We start from the raw sequence: 16,375 nt of genomic DNA, 5'->3' as shown, positions 1-16,375 counted from the left end.
TTTTGAAACATACACTTCACAGAAGAAACAGATACATGTTCACAGGAGGGCATGAATCAGAAGTACATGCTCAGCAAAAGAAAGGTATGTACAGGTACTGCTATGATTCAAGGTGCATTCATTCTAATTATGCATACAAATTGCCAATTATAGACGTAGCTAGTTGTTTGCATACTCAGTTAGACTGCAGCATGGGGACACATTTTCCTGAAAATATGGGCCTGTATCTGAATTTCAAAGAGATATGTAATAGAAGGAGTCTGGTTGAACAGCAGCAGCACCTGCAACAAACTAGAATAGATACATCACAGACTGACTAAAAGAAAAACCCATTTGCAGCATAATTTTGTTTCAAAGTAAAGAACATTTATGCACGTTTACAATGTTTACAAGATCTGATCGGATTTTCCTTGGATTTGAGAGCTCTAGTGCTGTTTGCACTGAAAGGAACCTATATATGTCTCCCCTGCAGGGGCAGCAGAGGAGAAGAAGAATTGGGATCTCTGCAGAGATGAGCCTCTTTCTGGCAAAGGTGATCAAGCTCTGAATCTTCCTGTCTGTTAGAACCATTGGGTGAGGCCTTCTTGAGTATCCCTCTACCTTCTGTTTGTTCTTTTATTCTGTTTTATTTCTCTTGAAATTTGATCAAACGTCAACTTCATTGTTTTTTGTTTTTTGCTTTTTATTGATGTGTGGTTTTATGTATGTTAAATCTTGCATGTTTTCATCTGGAATTGAGAAAGCAAGATATAGATTATCAAATAAATAAATTACTCAACTTTTTTACTATGGGAATCTCTGATTACATGGGAACTCACATCAATTGCCACTTAACCGAAAGGTCTCAAAGGTCATGAGCATGAATATTCAAATTTAATTCATTAATTAAAATATTGAATGTTGATTTGTTAATCAAAATAAAGCAACACACTCTATTGTATCTAAGTGTCTTTTGACTAACTGAAACATAAGGTCATTCTGGCATGTCAGCATTACCATTTGTGTCCGTACAGCTTTCTCAGTGCCAGCGAAACATCACTACAACTGCCAGCGGTCCTGTTCTAAGCAATAATAATTTGTGTGGCACACAGAGTCATTGGTCTGAACTATTCATTATGGTATCTGGCTTCTTATCAAAAAGAATAGTCACTTTCCCTGTCCTGAAGATGAACTGAACCTACTGGGCCCCCAGAGAAGTGATGATATCTATGTGATGGAGAGGAAAAGGCACCCTTGCTGCTCTTCCAATATGCAAAGCCTGCCACTGGCCCAGTAAAGTATAAACCTGCAGGGTTTCCACTGAGGGAAAAGATAAAAGGAAGCCCAAGGAGAAGAAAATGAGTTTTGGTAAGAGATGCAACATTTCTTAAGAGGGCTCTGCACCTTCTTTGCAGTCAGCAGTCACAGTTCTTTTGTGACATATTGAGGCTATACTCAGGTGGGGTGGGGAGCAGGAGTATACCTGCCTTCACCCACACGAGCAGTCGGTCTGTAGCGCTCCACTGTGCCATGCGGCCACACAATCGACGCAGCGGAGCTTACAGCATAGTGGACCCAGAGAAGGAAGTCCTCCAGTATCCCACAATGCATTGCGTGGGCAACAGAGAGAATGCCCATGACAATGCAGTAGCTGCTGGCTTCCTGGCTGCTCTTTAAGCAGCACTCTCTGCTTTCCAGGAAGCCAGGCTGCTGGGATCGTACACATGATTGGGGCCACCACAGTGAGTTGAACCGTTGTCCCGAGGGTCCACACGAGCCTCACTAACCAGGTTTTCCTATTCCTGCCCTGCTGCAGCTGCTCATGAGAATAGTCTTATTGACTGCACAGTTGTTTCCCCCCTGGGGATTCAGTTCCTGGTTTTCACCTCTGTGTGTGTGTGTATATGTGCGTGTGTGTTTTGCTAGAAGAAAAAGATGTGTGGGCCTAGCACCACTGAAGCAAAGGGACAGAGGCAGAGCAATACAGAAAACTGCTCTAGCTCTACAACTACACTGGTATGTGTCGCATGAGAAGCGGAATCCTGTCTTCTGCAACTAGAGAGGAAAGTTTTCTGTTGCCCATTACCTGATTGCTTTTGACACCCAGCAACCATAGATGAAGCCACTTAATGGCACAGTGGGGAAATGACTTGACTAGCAAGCCAGAGGTTGCCAGTTCAAATCCCCACTGGTATGTTTCCCAGACTATGGGAAACACCTATATCAGGCAGCAGCGATATAGGAAGATCCTGAAAGGCATCATCTCATCCTATGCGGGAGATGGCAATGGTAAACGCCTCCTGTATTCTACCAAAGACAACCACAGGGCTCTGTGGTCGCCAGGAGTCAACTCTGACTCGACGGCACACTTTACTTTAACCATAGGGATAAAGTGCCTAATAGAATCTATACACTTGCCAAAGTGTTTGGCCTACATTTGTGGGGTTGAGATCTAGGACCTTTTAAAAAATCTTTAAAAATGTTTCTTTTTTTGAAAGATCACAGGCAATGATGAAATGAATATTTCTCTTGCATGCTTAGCAGCATTGAATAATCATTATTTAATAATGCTGACTTTCATAAAGTCTCTATCAGTGAGATGCTAGTAGTCAAGATAGTTAAAATGCTATTAATTTCCACATAGGATGATAGGTGCCATATTTTTCAACTCCATGATTCCCAAGAAGTTTACAAAAGCAGGATTGTTTCACCCAAGTAAGATCATCTGGCAAAATGCAGAGACACTCCCATAAATCCCGATCATCAGAGTTCTCAAGAAATTGCCACTGCCAACATAACAGTACTGCTCTTATAACAGTAGGTAATTCAAGTTCAAAGCGATAGATAAGAATCAGTGCATCTGACAAGTAAATGTGACCAGTGGACTTCAGGGTGAGAGATAAGAGAAACAGAGATTTCCCCAAACCATTTAAATAGAGAGCAGGTTTTTGAAAACACTTTGAGATATGTCAAGCTGAAGTGTATTAACCAGAATCTTTAATTCTTCCCCGCTCCTTTGCCTTGCAGAGATTTAAAAATTATGCTTTTCTTTCTATTGTGCCTCAGGTGATTATATGAAAATGACAGGCAGCCCAGTTCAGCATAGCTCCTCCTGATCGACCCCTTCAGTGCCACTGGGATCCTGGGTGGCACTTTTCTGCTCACATACTGCGTGCTTTTAAAAATAGCATGTCATCGCCAAGTGACTGTTTGCATTGCACCCATGGCTGGGCCAGTCCTGGCAAGCCATCAGTAGTTCATTGATCTTGATCAGACATGAAATGATGTAGGTGGACCTGCTAACCAACTCATGGTTTTGCTAGGGAATGGGAGCTGGCACTCTGGGGGCCCAATATGATCCCCAGAAATTTCTGAATAAAGCCTCCCCCCGCGCCCCCCACCCCAGCAGTATAGCTCCTCATCCCTACAATTCTACTGCATATACATCTCAGCTGCTTTCTTCCACGTTCAGTCATGAACAGGGCTCATTGACCCTTTCTTCCCTTGCATGATCAGCAGCAACATGAGCTTTACCAGAGTCTTCCCCTTCCTACAGCTCACCTGAATGCCCCCATTGTACTTTGGCAGAGTGGCTGAACTAACAAAAGGGAGGGCTCTGCTGAAGGTGCTGCTCAGACTGTAAAAGAGAGGGTTTGCCTGTCTCTCTGCTCACCAAGGGGAGTTCACCAAGTCGGCTCTTCAGCCCTTGTCCAATTCTGAATATGGGTCCTGTTTAAATATTAGCTGCTGAAGAGGAACCTAAGTGGGCAGTTCCAGTATTTTCAATTATTCCCATCAGCTGTATATTGCAGAAAGAGACACACAGTTTCCCCCAATTCAGTCTTTTATTGTTCCATGGGATTGCTTTGTCCCACATTCTGCTCCACCTACCTTTTGGTTTAATCTGAATTTCTCCACTCAGTCCCAGTCAGTTCTCTAGTCAGTCCTGATGGCATGTGCATTTGGTTCAGCTTTCCATTTTAAGTCATCCATGTCTCTTTTCTCTGGACATTCTATAACCACTGCAAGACAGACTGATAGATTGATAGTATTGTACTAAGCATCTTTGTTGCACTGTGTTTGTTTTTATGAATTGTGTGTATGAATCGGTAACACAGGGCGGGGGAGGGGGGCGTTTGAAGTCGCAAATGAACTGAAGAAGCTGAAAGCTATAGCAAATGTTGCTAGTACAACACTACACAATCCAGAAATGAAAACTTGAAAAATGGTATATTTCTAAAGTATGAGTGCAGCTCTGGAAATGAAATTGGGTAGATCAGAACCCCAAATCAGAGGAGAAATCTGGAGGGGGAGAATGTCTTAACCACCTCTAATGGGAAAGTATTGTGGTTCTGGCTGTCAGTTTGATCCTATTCACTGCACCCGATTCTATTGATTTCAGTGAGCTTAGATACATTCAAGATCAGACCAAATGCCTATACAAAACAATAATAGTCCTGGACTTATCAACAGAACCATAACCCACTTGGAAAAGTGTTTGCAAAAGAGGTTGACATCCCACACTTTAAGTAGTGCCCCATTTTTCTCTTAATTAAACAACAACAAGAAGTCATTTTCACACTTAGAAATATATAAGGTGCACTAATATGTGTTTTAGGACACTGTCATTTTGAATGCTCCAGGATCCTTCAGCGGTCCCATCAGCTAGCCCTCTTGTGTCAATCATCTGCCATCTGGTACATGGGGTTTTTCATTAGCTCTGTAGCTGCCTGACCTTGTGCCAGGCTTCAGCAGACAGGTAGTTCATAACCCTTCACTGTTGAAATTAGCATTCATGATACTACTTAAACCATGGAGCAAATTTTGAGTTCATTATTAAATGAGGCATATGTTACTACACTCATAACTGATTCAGCTGAGTTATTTTTAGTTTGACCTTTTCTGTATTCATCAAATCAGCTTTGAAATAGACATTGAGGTACCCTTTTACTGTTGGGTATAAAAATCCACATAGCTAATGGAAGTTGGTGTGTATATAAGTGTGTGTAAGAGTTTTCTGGCAAATTCTTATTAGGTATCAGTAGTTGCACTATATATATATATATATATATATATATATATATATATATATATATATATATTTCATTCTGTGGCTAGTTTCAGTACAGATAAGGTAAGCTTAGATCTTGCAAATATTAATGATAATATATTTTAGCTAAAGCAGTTCATGTTTCCTATGAATTTACAATTGAATTCACACAGATATGAATCCTGGGCACAGGCACTGTTATTAATCATAGTCAAGTTTTGAGAGAGAACATAGATGTTATTGGAGTGGATTAATTTGTGGAGTAACAACAACTTATTACAAGCAAAATGGCTGTCATTGCAGTTTGGGGGCATATTTGGAAGGAAGGCTATATATAATCTCAGGGCTCCCACAAAGTGCAAATGTGTTTCCGTTCCCTCTCCAGAGAAACATCGTCCCATACACAGGATCCCTGTCAGGGAAATCCAGGAAACCCAGTATTGGTGGTGATGCGGAAAGGTTTTATGCACCTCCCGTGCAGCGATTTTACTCCAAGTGTAGCACTTTCTCTTTCCTCGTGAAAATGAGTGACAGCCTTTCACTTACACAGGATAAAGTAAAGGAATGTAGTCAGGAATATTATTGGGGCGGGGGGAGTTTAGAAGGCTGCTTCATGCTATAATGCTGCTATTATCACAGCAAGAGCAAGGAAGGAAAGACCTTTCCTTTCCCTGCTCTTGGCAGCACTGTGACTGACAGGCTCTGAGGAAAGCAAAATTCAATCAACAATATCTTATAACAGGCCCATCCCAAACCTGGAAAGGAATCCAATATTTCTGAGCAGTGATTCTTAAACTTTGTGGTATTGAAAACCACAATTCTGTGCAGATTATCACATTTGCTTAATTTACGGCTACCGTGCGGAAGGAGGTTTGAAAAGCTTCTAGATTAAAACTCAGGTTCTGGTCCTCTTTGGGCTACATTTCAACAATGCTGGGGGTCTGCACAGAGCAGGGGCTTGCCTTGATGTTTCCACGGCAGCTTCTTTTAGGGCTGAAGAGGAAAGCTACATGACATTTTAAAGTTAAACTGAAGTCACGTTAAACTTGACTACTTTCAGTTTGTGGTGGTGCAAACTTCAGATAAACAATTGGCTTTTTAGCATGTTGCTCTGTGGTGCTGGGGATCACTGAGAGTGCTCTGGAAGGAGCTTTCAACTCCTATAAACCGCCCAGAGAACTTGCGTTTGGGGCAGTATAAAAATGTGATTGATAGATGGATAGATAGATAGATAGATAGATAGATAGATAGATAGATAGATAGATAGATATTTAAAAGCCACAATTCTTAAGTCAAATTATTGGTGAACCAAATTTATTTATTTATGTATTTATTTTTATTGTTAAATTTATATACCGCCTTTCATTAAAACAATCCCAAGGCGGTTTACAGCAAAATTTAAAAATTGTAAAAAAGATTGTAAAAAAGACAGAATTAAAATATAAAACTAAAATTACAAAACAAATCTGATTTTAAAAATTTAAAACAGAAGCATCAAAGCAATACAAAGTACAAAGAGCAGCTGCAGAGACAATCACATAAAAGCCCTGGTAAAAAGCCATGATTTAACATGCTTTCTAAAAGCTGTGATGGAGACTGAGGAGCGAATAGCTGCCGGGAGAACATTCCAGAGTTTGGGGGCAGCAACAGAGAAGGCCCTGTCCTGCGTGCACAACAACCGAGCCTCCCTCATTGTCGGCACCTGGAGCAGAGCCCCCTCAGATGACCTCATCAAGTGGGCAGCAACCCTTGGGAGAAGGCGGTCCCTCAGGTATCCCGGGTCCAAACCGTTAAGGGCTTTAAAGGTCAAAACCAACACCTTGAATTGGACCCAGAAACAAACGGGTAGCCAGTGCAGCTCTTTCAAAATGGGTGTGATGTGCTCCCACCAGGCAGCTCCTAGGAGATAAAACCCTAGCTGCTGCATTTTGCACTAGCTGCAGTTTCCGGATATTCTTCAAGGGCAGCCCCACATAGAGCACGTTACAGTAATCCAGCCGTGACGTGACTAAGGCATGGGTAACTGTGGCCAAATCTGCCTTCTTGAGAAAGGGATGCAGCTGGCACACTAGCCGAAGCTGTGCAAAGGCACCCCTGGCCACTGCCTCCACCTGTGCTTCCAAAAGCAAATACAATGCTCTTACATATGGGCCACAGTGCAGACATATACTGCCACCCTAAGTGTGTTCATGTCCATGGAAACCAAAAAGACTTACTTCTATGATCCTGTTGGTCAGGATCAGGGCATCATTTTATCCTCTTACTTTTTCTCAGCCACATTTAGTGACCACACTCCCAGTGAGTTCCTGAAGAAAAATGGTATTGATTTCCCAATCCCTTTGAGAGCCACATGCAGACCACATGAAGCAACCCCATGGGATGATCAGAGGACAGAGTGGCCTGCAGAAATCAAGGCTTCAGCTCAAGCCACACAGACTTTACTGACAGATTCTTCTTCTTCTTTTTAAAGAACTGAATGTAGACTTCAAAGAGGAAACAGAGTTCAAATATGAAAACTTTTTTCTTAATTCAGAGCTTGAGTTTTTAAAAAGTTTACCTGATGTGAAGGAGATCTCCCCCTCTCTTTTATGGCTCTGGTTTCTCTTTGAAACTGACGTGACTTGTCTAGAATTAGAATTTCAAAGAGCCTCCAAGCTCTCAGAGGAACAAAATTTTGCAAATGCTACGATGTCCTTATCATGACTGCTATACAGTTCTGAATGAATTTGTACTCCCCCCCTTATTCATTAATTAGAAGTGCAAATTATAGGAGTGCAAATTCTAAATGATATGTGAAATTTGAATCTATTTGTTCACATTCATTTCTAATTATACTTCCTCTTCCATTTGCCCTTTCTGTTATTTCTTGCTGTGTCCACATTTAAATTGTAAGTTCTTTGAGATGTGGAATTGGCTTCTTGCTTGTGTAATTCTAGTAATTCTAGTAATAGTATAGACATAGATGGATGGGTGGTGGTGGTGATGATGATGATGATGATGATGATGATGACGATGATAATATACATCCTAACAGAGCATTGGTGTTCCATGAGATGCAGCGGTATCATGGATAAATAGATTCTAATGCAACATTTGCATTTATGGGGAACAATTTTTGACAACCTCCTCTTCCCCTGGAAGTCCCCTATCTCACCTAAAAATATGTCCCTGAGGTCTGCACAACCTTCAAGGACATGTTTTTTGGGGGACACAGAGGGCTTCCAGGGGAAAGGGATGTAATTTAAATTCACGCACCCACATGAGTGACAGTGCTGAGTTGTGCAGTAGTCCACAGCACTGGCTGATCACATGGAGCACCGGTGCTTTCTTTAGTTAGGATGTTGACCAATATGCTTTTATTCCACCTCTTATTGGTCATGATCTGGAAATGAATATCTTTGCATCTCATCCACGATTTCCCCATGAGCTGTTCTAGAAGCACTGGGAACTGGGGCCACAAGCCTCCCAAAAACATTAACAACAACAACAATTAGCTGGGCCGGGTGCAAAGCACCTTAGACTCTAGTTTCCCCCGCCTGCCACCACCACTTTCTTCCCCTGCCTCCTCTCCCACCCACTGGTGCCACCGTTTTCTTGCCCCGCCCACTGCCATTGCTGTTTTCTCCGCATACCCACCACTGCCACCATCATTTTCTCCCCGCTCACATTTTTAATATCTTGACTACTAGCATCTCACTGCTAGATGATGATGATGATGATGATGATAAATTAATAACTATTATTAATAATATATTATAATAAAACTTTACTTCTTAGCTGCCCCCAAACAAATTGTTCTCTGGATGGCTAACAACACAACATTAAAACATCCAATAAAAATAGATAAAATGCATCAAATCACAACACACACACACACACACACACACACACACACACGAATAATACAAAATACAGTACAAAACAATTTTAAAACTTGGGGTTTTAAGTCAATTCTTAAAAATCAAATTTTAAAAGCCTGAGTGAACAGCAAGGTTCATTGGCATCTAAAAGAACAAAGTTATGGTGCCAGGTGAACCTCACTGGGGAGGCTGTTCTATAAATGGGGTGCAACCACTGAAAAGGCCCTCTCTTTAGTAACCACACACCTCACCTCATTTGACAGGGGCACTCAGAGCAGGGCCTCCAAAGATCTTAAGATCTAAGTCGGGACATATGGGGCAAGACACTTTCTCAGGTAACCTAGTCCCAAGCTATTTAGAGCTTTAAAGATTAAAACCAGCATTTTGAATTGCATCCAGAAAAGGACTGAGAGCCAGTGCAGCTGACAAAGCACTAGTGTAATATGATCAAAACATTCAGTCTCTGTTAATAATCTTGCAGCCTAATTTTGTACCGGTTACAGTTTCTAGATCATTTTCAAAGGCAGCCCCACATACAATGAATTGCACTAATCTAAGTGAGAGGTTACCAGAGCATGAGTAACTGTGGCCAACCTATCTCTATCAAAGTAAGGTCACAGTTGGCGTATCAGCTGAAGATTATAAAAGGCGCTCCAAGCCACAAAGGCCACTTGAGCCTCTAGCAACTGTACTGGATCAATGTACTGGATCAACCCTCAGATTGTGAACCTGGTCTGCACCATCTGCACCACAGATGAACCATCTTGAACAGGGCCTGCAACCCCATCTAGAATAGGCTGAACATCATTCCCCTGGGCAGAGGAATGACCAACCAATAGTACTTCTGTCTTGTGTTGGTTGAGTCTCATCTTATTCACCTGCCTCATCCAGTCCATTACTGCATAAGGAAAATCACTGCCTCACCTGCATCTGATGAAAAAGAGAGATACAACTGAGTGTCATCCACATACTGATGGCACCTCAGGCCAAATCTCTGGATGACCTCTCCCAGCAGTTTCATGTAGATGTTGAACAGCATAGAGGAAAGAATGGAACCCTGCAGAACCCCAAAGCATGACTGCTAAGAAGTTGAGCAGTAGTCCCCCAGCACCACCTTCTGGGAATGGGCCTTGAGGTATGAGTAGAATGACCTCCAAGCCGTGCCTCCCACATCCAACTCGACCAGCTTATCCAAAAGGATACCATGGTCAATGGTATCAAAAGCCACTGAGAGATCCAAGAGAAGTAACAGGGTTGAACTCTCCCTGTCTCTCTATCTCTGCACAGGTCATCCCGTAAGATGACCAAAGTGGTTTCTGTTCCAAAGCCAGGCCTGAAGCCTGATTGAAATGGATCTAGATTATCAATTTCATCCAAGCGTATATGGAGCTGGTCAACCACTACAAGCTCAAGCACCTTGCCCAGGAAGGAATATAGGCCACAAGCCTATAGTTGTTTACATCCAATTGGTCCAGACTGGGTTTCTTTAGAAGTGGTCAAATAAGAGCTTCCTTCAGTGGAGCTGGGACCACTCCCTCTCTCTATGAGGCATTTAGAACCTGCTGGACCTAGGAAAAAAATACCTCCTTACTAGATTTAATAAGCCATGAAGGGCAAGGGTCAAGCATGCACATGGTCAGCTGAACTTGACTAAATACCCTGTCCACATCCTCAGGCACCAATAACTGAAACTCCTCCAGCAAAACTGGACCAGGTATACTCTGGACACCTCTCCCAATGACACTGCATCAGCTGTAGAGTCCAACTGATGGCAAATGTGAGTGACTTTGCCCTCAAAGTGATGTGCAAATGTGTCACAATGTGTTACCAAAGGTTCTAATACATCTTGCCTACGGCCAGATTTCAAGAAGCCCTGTGCCACCCAGAAAAGCCCCACTGGACCTTTTCAGGTGGATGCAATGGTGGACAAAAATACATTTCTTCTGTTCCATCACTGCCACAGAATAGGATTGATAGTGAGCTCTAACCTGTGTTCACTCAGACTCACCCCAAGTTTTTCTCCACTTATGTTCCAGCCATCTCCCAGTTTGCTTCATCGCCCTCAGCTCAGGTTTATACCAAGGCACAGCACGGACTCTGCTTTGCAAGAGAGGGCACTTAGGAGCAATTGTGTCAACGGTCCAAGTCATCTCTCCATTCCAGAGAGCAATTAGAGCTTCGAAAGGAATGCCTGCGATACCAGCTGGAAAATCCCCCAGAGCTCTCTATTGGAGTCCATTGGAGTCCATCAGTCTTAAGGGGCTGACTATTTTAATAGGTCCCCCACCCTCATAGAGTGGTGTAGTCACTGACTCTTAAGTTCTGAAGGAAGTGATCTCATCATGACAAGGGCATAGATGGCATATCCCCCACCTTCAAATTGCCATCCTCCTGTCCAGTTTTTTAAAAAAAACAGATCCAGAGTGTGCCCCAATTCATGAGTTCCATGAACAATGGAACAATCCCATGGTTGTCATGGCAACCATGAAGTCCTAAGCAGCCCCAGACAAGGCAGCTTCAGCATGGATGTTGAAGTCACCCAGAACAATCATTCTGGGAGTCCTCAACACCAAATTTGAGACCAGCTCTGTGAGCTCAGGGAGGGAGACAGCTGGGCATCGGGGTGGGTGGCACACCAACAGAATCCCCACTCTGTCCCGAGAGCTCAACACCAGGTACAGACACTGAACTGGCATTCACTTGGACAGGGGGCCTAGAGAGGAAACTTGAGATTTTATCAATTACAGCGACCGCTGCCACTTGCCGGCCCTCCAGCCTATGCTGATGCTGCACTAAATACCCAGGTGGACACAGCTGGGAAAGACTAATCTCTCTCAGCTCCCCCACCCAGGTCTCCATAATACAAACCAGGTCAGCCCCTTCCTCCACAATTAAATCGTGGATTGTAGAGATTTTATTCTGGACCAACTGGGCATTAAACAGCAGCACCAGCAGGCCAAAGGACAAGCCGTAGGGCAAATATCTGCTCTGGATACCAAAGCAAAGAAAACCACGGGTTTTGTTATTCATCCAACTGTAGTTCACATTTCTGTCACAACATGCTTCTACACCAGGCCTGCACAACATAAGGCCCGGGGGCTGGATTCGGCCCGCGGGGGCTAATTAACTGGCCCCCAGGTATCCTGCAGCAACACAGGAGCTAGAAACTGCCTTAAAGTGCCATCCTGTGCATGTTTTTTTCATTAATATGTTCCATGGTGTTCCCAGCAAGGCTTACTCCCATGAAAGCATGCCTAGGATTGTAGCCTGAAAGCAATGACTGTATAGGGAGAGGAGAGGCGTTGGCATTTATTTTAGGCTGGCTTGCACTCCAGGGACCTCACTGACTGAGCAGATACAGGACCTATTTTCTGGCCACTATTTTTTGGTTAAAACTATGGGTGCATTGACAGGGGGAATAGATCCACAAGTACCTACAGTAATTATATGCTTAATTTTAATGTAATGTGCTAAAATTGACTTTGGCCCTGCACGCCAAGTTGTGGATGGTTCCGGCCCATTAGGGCATTTGAGTTGTGCAGTCCTGTTCTACACTAAAGGTCTGGGGTGGCCCATGTGCGGAGATGATACATGCAGAGAGGTGCAGGTGCCTTCTCACACTCTGTGCAGAAACTAGTATAAACTGGGGCATACTTGTGTAGGAATTTATGCATGTGGTCCCATATTAGAGGGTTTCTATATGAAGGGGGAGCAGTGGCATAGTGAGATTGAAGGTGGGCTGGGTGCAAATTCTGAAGCACCCTGCTGCCCCTTCACCCTCTCTACTGCTCCACCCTTGATCCCTCCTCCCCTCCCACGACGGTGCAGCTCCAGCCCCCATGCTCCAGCCTGGTGAGTGACTGGGCCTGGGAAGTGGCAGCTGGTGTCAGAAGCACCATGCATAGTGCTTTGGGTGGGCAGAACTGCCAGATGCATCCACTTTGCTGGCTGCTTTGCTGCCTAGTTATGGTGGAGGCAAAGTCACGCTCCAGCTGTAGCTGGGTTGAGAAGTGGGTTGAGAAGTGGCAGCATGCCACTTCCATGATTCTCATCACGTAAGTGGCATGCCGTGATGAGAATGGGCAATGCTGCTGCCGTGCCAGCAACAGGGGAGGGAAGTGAGATGTTCTTACTCAGGGCCAGGAGGCACTGAAAAGCTGCACAGCGCAGGTTCTTCAGACCATTCATTCTATTGAAGCTCTGCCCCTGAGGGCAGGAGGGGAATTTCCCTATCTGCCCCAGCTGCAGCAGAAGTGCTAATTAATATTGTCTGGAGACATGGAGTTAAAGTTCCAAATAAAGTGATTTATTTGGGAAATCCATTGGGGAGATAGATAAGACCTATCATGCCTCATTGCTAGCTACATACAGGAAGAGGGGAAGGGGGAAGAAGGAAGTTTCTCTCCAGTTGAGAGAATGAAACTATCAGTCTGACAAAGGAGAATCAGAATAGAAAAAGCATGGTCCGAGGGGGAATGCCCTTACTGGCTGGCTCTACCCCTAATGGTCAATTAGTGGTCAATAGGGTTGCTGGTGCTAAGAGTCGATGCCTTCAGGAGCTGCAGAGGTATATATTTGATGAGGAAGAGGTTGCAAGTCCAAGACTCATTCCCATGCTCCTCTGCTTGCATATCCTGTTCACTGGAGTCATGTATGAATGAGCCCTATCTGTCAGTATGAAGGAAGCACTCCAGAAACTTGCTCTCCTGAATTGATGCAGCTCTCTGACTACGCAGCTGCAGGCAATCAAGTCCTGTCAGGTTTTAGTTATCTGAGATACTTCATGGCACATACAAACTGTGCAAAAACCGCAGTGATTTGCCACATTTTTGGCAGAGGCAGCCACTCAACTATGGCCACTTCAACTGGAGATGCTCTAACTGAGGATTTCCCTCTGTTAAGCAGGGGTCTGGAATATATGGCCTACAAGACTCCTTCGACTCTATTAATCCATTAATCTGACCCACCAAGCCACTCATAGGCTACAGTGGCCTACCAGGTGCTCAGTACTCTTCTCATTTTTGCAGTCCCCAGCAGCCAGCAAAAACAGGCAGCCTACTGAGTCCCTTGAGGAATATATGCCCCATAGGCTGCATGTAGCATGGTGGCCCACACGTTGGGCAAGTGTTTTGTATGTCATGGTATTACACCAATGCTGGAGGAAAGTTTTGAAACTGCTAAGTCCTTTCTCTGCCCCGCCTTTGCCCCACAGCCACAGGAGAAAGGACACCATCATGCAGAGGCTGACAAGCAAAGTATTTCATGGCTTCTGCTGAGAAGAGCTCTCTGATTCTTGACACCTCTCCTGACACTCCCTGCAGGTCACAGGCATTGTTAGGAAGCACAAGACTCTCCCTTCAGACACAGAGCTTATGAGTACTCCATTCTGGTCTCTTTTTGCTCTTTTTCTCTCTTTACACCTCATAGGAGCTTAGTAGTCTTTGGTAGATTGAGTCCCTGGAGCCGAAACCTGCATTTCCCCCACCTTTCTCCACAGTCTTCCCTGCATTTCCTTTTCTGTGCTTCTCCCTCACACATGGATAGGATTCCCTGATGTGGATTTGCAACTATTTTAAACCCCTGCAATGATTTCGGTGCTGGAGGGAGTTTCTGGAGTTCCTATGATCCTGCTGTAAGTGCTGATTGGCTCAAATCACTCAGCAGCTGTTACCTGTGAGTAGGCCCATTGGAAACAATAGGATTACTCATGTGTAATATTTGTTGTGGGGGGGCAGGAGGAGCTCTTTTGTATGCCTCTGCTGTGTTGGCAATTCTCATCCCATTTCCCCAGCCAAGTGTTTTTTGCAGCAGTCTGCCTCCTCATTTTCTCAGTGACTCACTGTGACTGGCCCAGTGGCCCCAAGGAGGGACTTCTTCTTCTGACTGTGTCATGTGTCATGGGTCTCTGCTGCTCTACAGCCACAGTGCACAGCCAGCAAGCTCCCTCCAGGTCAGGAAACTTATGCTTCCCCTATATGCATCACTGTGGAGGGGAGGCTTGTGTTGAACTGTGGAGAAGGGGGTGCATTGCCCCTTCCACCTCAAAATTTAAATGCGCCATTTGCCCCATGGGATTCTGTGATCCTGAGGTTACTGGTGTTTGAACTGTGTGGAAAGAGTTCTGTGGTGGTTTTCTTCCTCCTTGAAAATGAAAAGAAAATGCACCATTTGTTCCCTAGGATTCTGTGATCCAATCAGAGGAAGGCTGGTGTTTGAACTGTGTGGGATCGGGTGGGGTGTGTGTGAGTTGTATTTATTCTCAAATTATCCTGTTTTTAGAAAAGCATGCATATATTATATCTATTACCATATGTAAATTTTATGCAATTTTTTGAAGCAAAATGGAGACTTTTTAGAGACGCTTTTGGTAAACAGCACCAACTATTTCCACTTCTTTGGTGCCAGATTTTGACTATTTTCGCCACCTGGACCTGGCAAACTTATTCATGAATGAGGCCTCACTCATTTCTGATTATGCTTGCAATGTTGATGCCACGAGGCTCCCAGCTCACCAAGAGTCCTTTAAACATTCTGTCGCTCATGCCCTGGAAGTGTGGTTTAAAGTAGTTTCAGAAGGCCAACAAGGCTCAGCATTTATTAAGAGAAACAAGAGCAGGTGTTAGGTTCATTTGCCTGCCCTCCACTAATCGATCAGACAAGCTGAGAGAGAGAGATTGTATATATCTCGGGTGGTTGACACGATCACTCCTGAGACCAAGTTGAGAATTCTGTCCTTTATTGCACATCTGTAGTCTGACTATAGTTTTCCTTTGCTGGATATGAATGATGCCCCAGTCCTTTCAACACTTACACTATAACTATGGAGATAATTGCATTGGCACTACCCTGAGAATAAAGCTTGTAGACTGAGGATACTGGCATTAGAGTGTGTGTGTGTGTGTGTGTGTGTGAAGTGAGACTTCGATTATTGCTGATAACAAACATCAGAGATGCTAGCTGTGTGGAATAAGAATAAGCCAATTCAAACCACTTCTACATCCCATAAAATACCAGCCATTCACACACACACACACACACACACACACACGACTAGAATATTCAAAAGGTGAAAGGACTCTGTGAATCTCAAGAAGTCATTAGTAATTCTAGTGCAAATATCATGCAGCATTTACTCATCCCACAGAAGGATGCATAACATTCTTATGATGGCAAACACAGAGATTTCACGATTTAAAAGATAGGAGATCTGATGTGCCGGGCAACCGGGAATAGCCCATGGTTGATCTCCCACCCTAGAATGGGAGTATATGCTAATCTGATCCTGGATCAAGTGTTTTTGATTCAGCTCAAATCTGCCCAGGTCTATTTGGCCCCTTCTGGGATAAGGGAAAGCTAGATATGGGTTAATGGATCTTGATGTTCAGCAAGAATCCAGAGAAACTAAAGAAAGGTGGAGGGAAGCTTGGCAGTGCATGTCGTCACTAAAGACACTTCCAGCAGTCTGGGGAGTCTGCTGTCTAGTACA

The 16,375-nt window shown here is 44.0% G+C and overlaps 1 long non-coding RNA gene across 1 annotated transcript in view; it reads left to right on the top strand.

Moving 5' to 3' along the window:
- The first annotated feature begins 424 nt into the window (after positions 1-424).
- Positions 425-16,375, top strand: part of LOC128348821 (uncharacterized) — a 35,742-nt gene continuing 19,791 nt past the window's right edge. The window contains exon 1 of the long non-coding RNA XR_008318358.1: positions 425-573. This is a non-coding gene — a long non-coding RNA (uncharacterized LOC128348821). The remainder of the gene's footprint in view (positions 574-16,375) is intronic.

The sequence above is a fragment of the Hemicordylus capensis genome, chromosome 3 (assembly GCF_027244095.1).
Source record: "Hemicordylus capensis ecotype Gifberg chromosome 3, rHemCap1.1.pri, whole genome shotgun sequence".
In the NCBI taxonomy this organism is placed as follows: Eukaryota; Metazoa; Chordata; class Lepidosauria; order Squamata; family Cordylidae; genus Hemicordylus; species Hemicordylus capensis.
The sequence above is the reverse complement of the archived record's forward strand: the minus strand, read 5'-3'. Positions and strand labels throughout refer to the sequence as shown.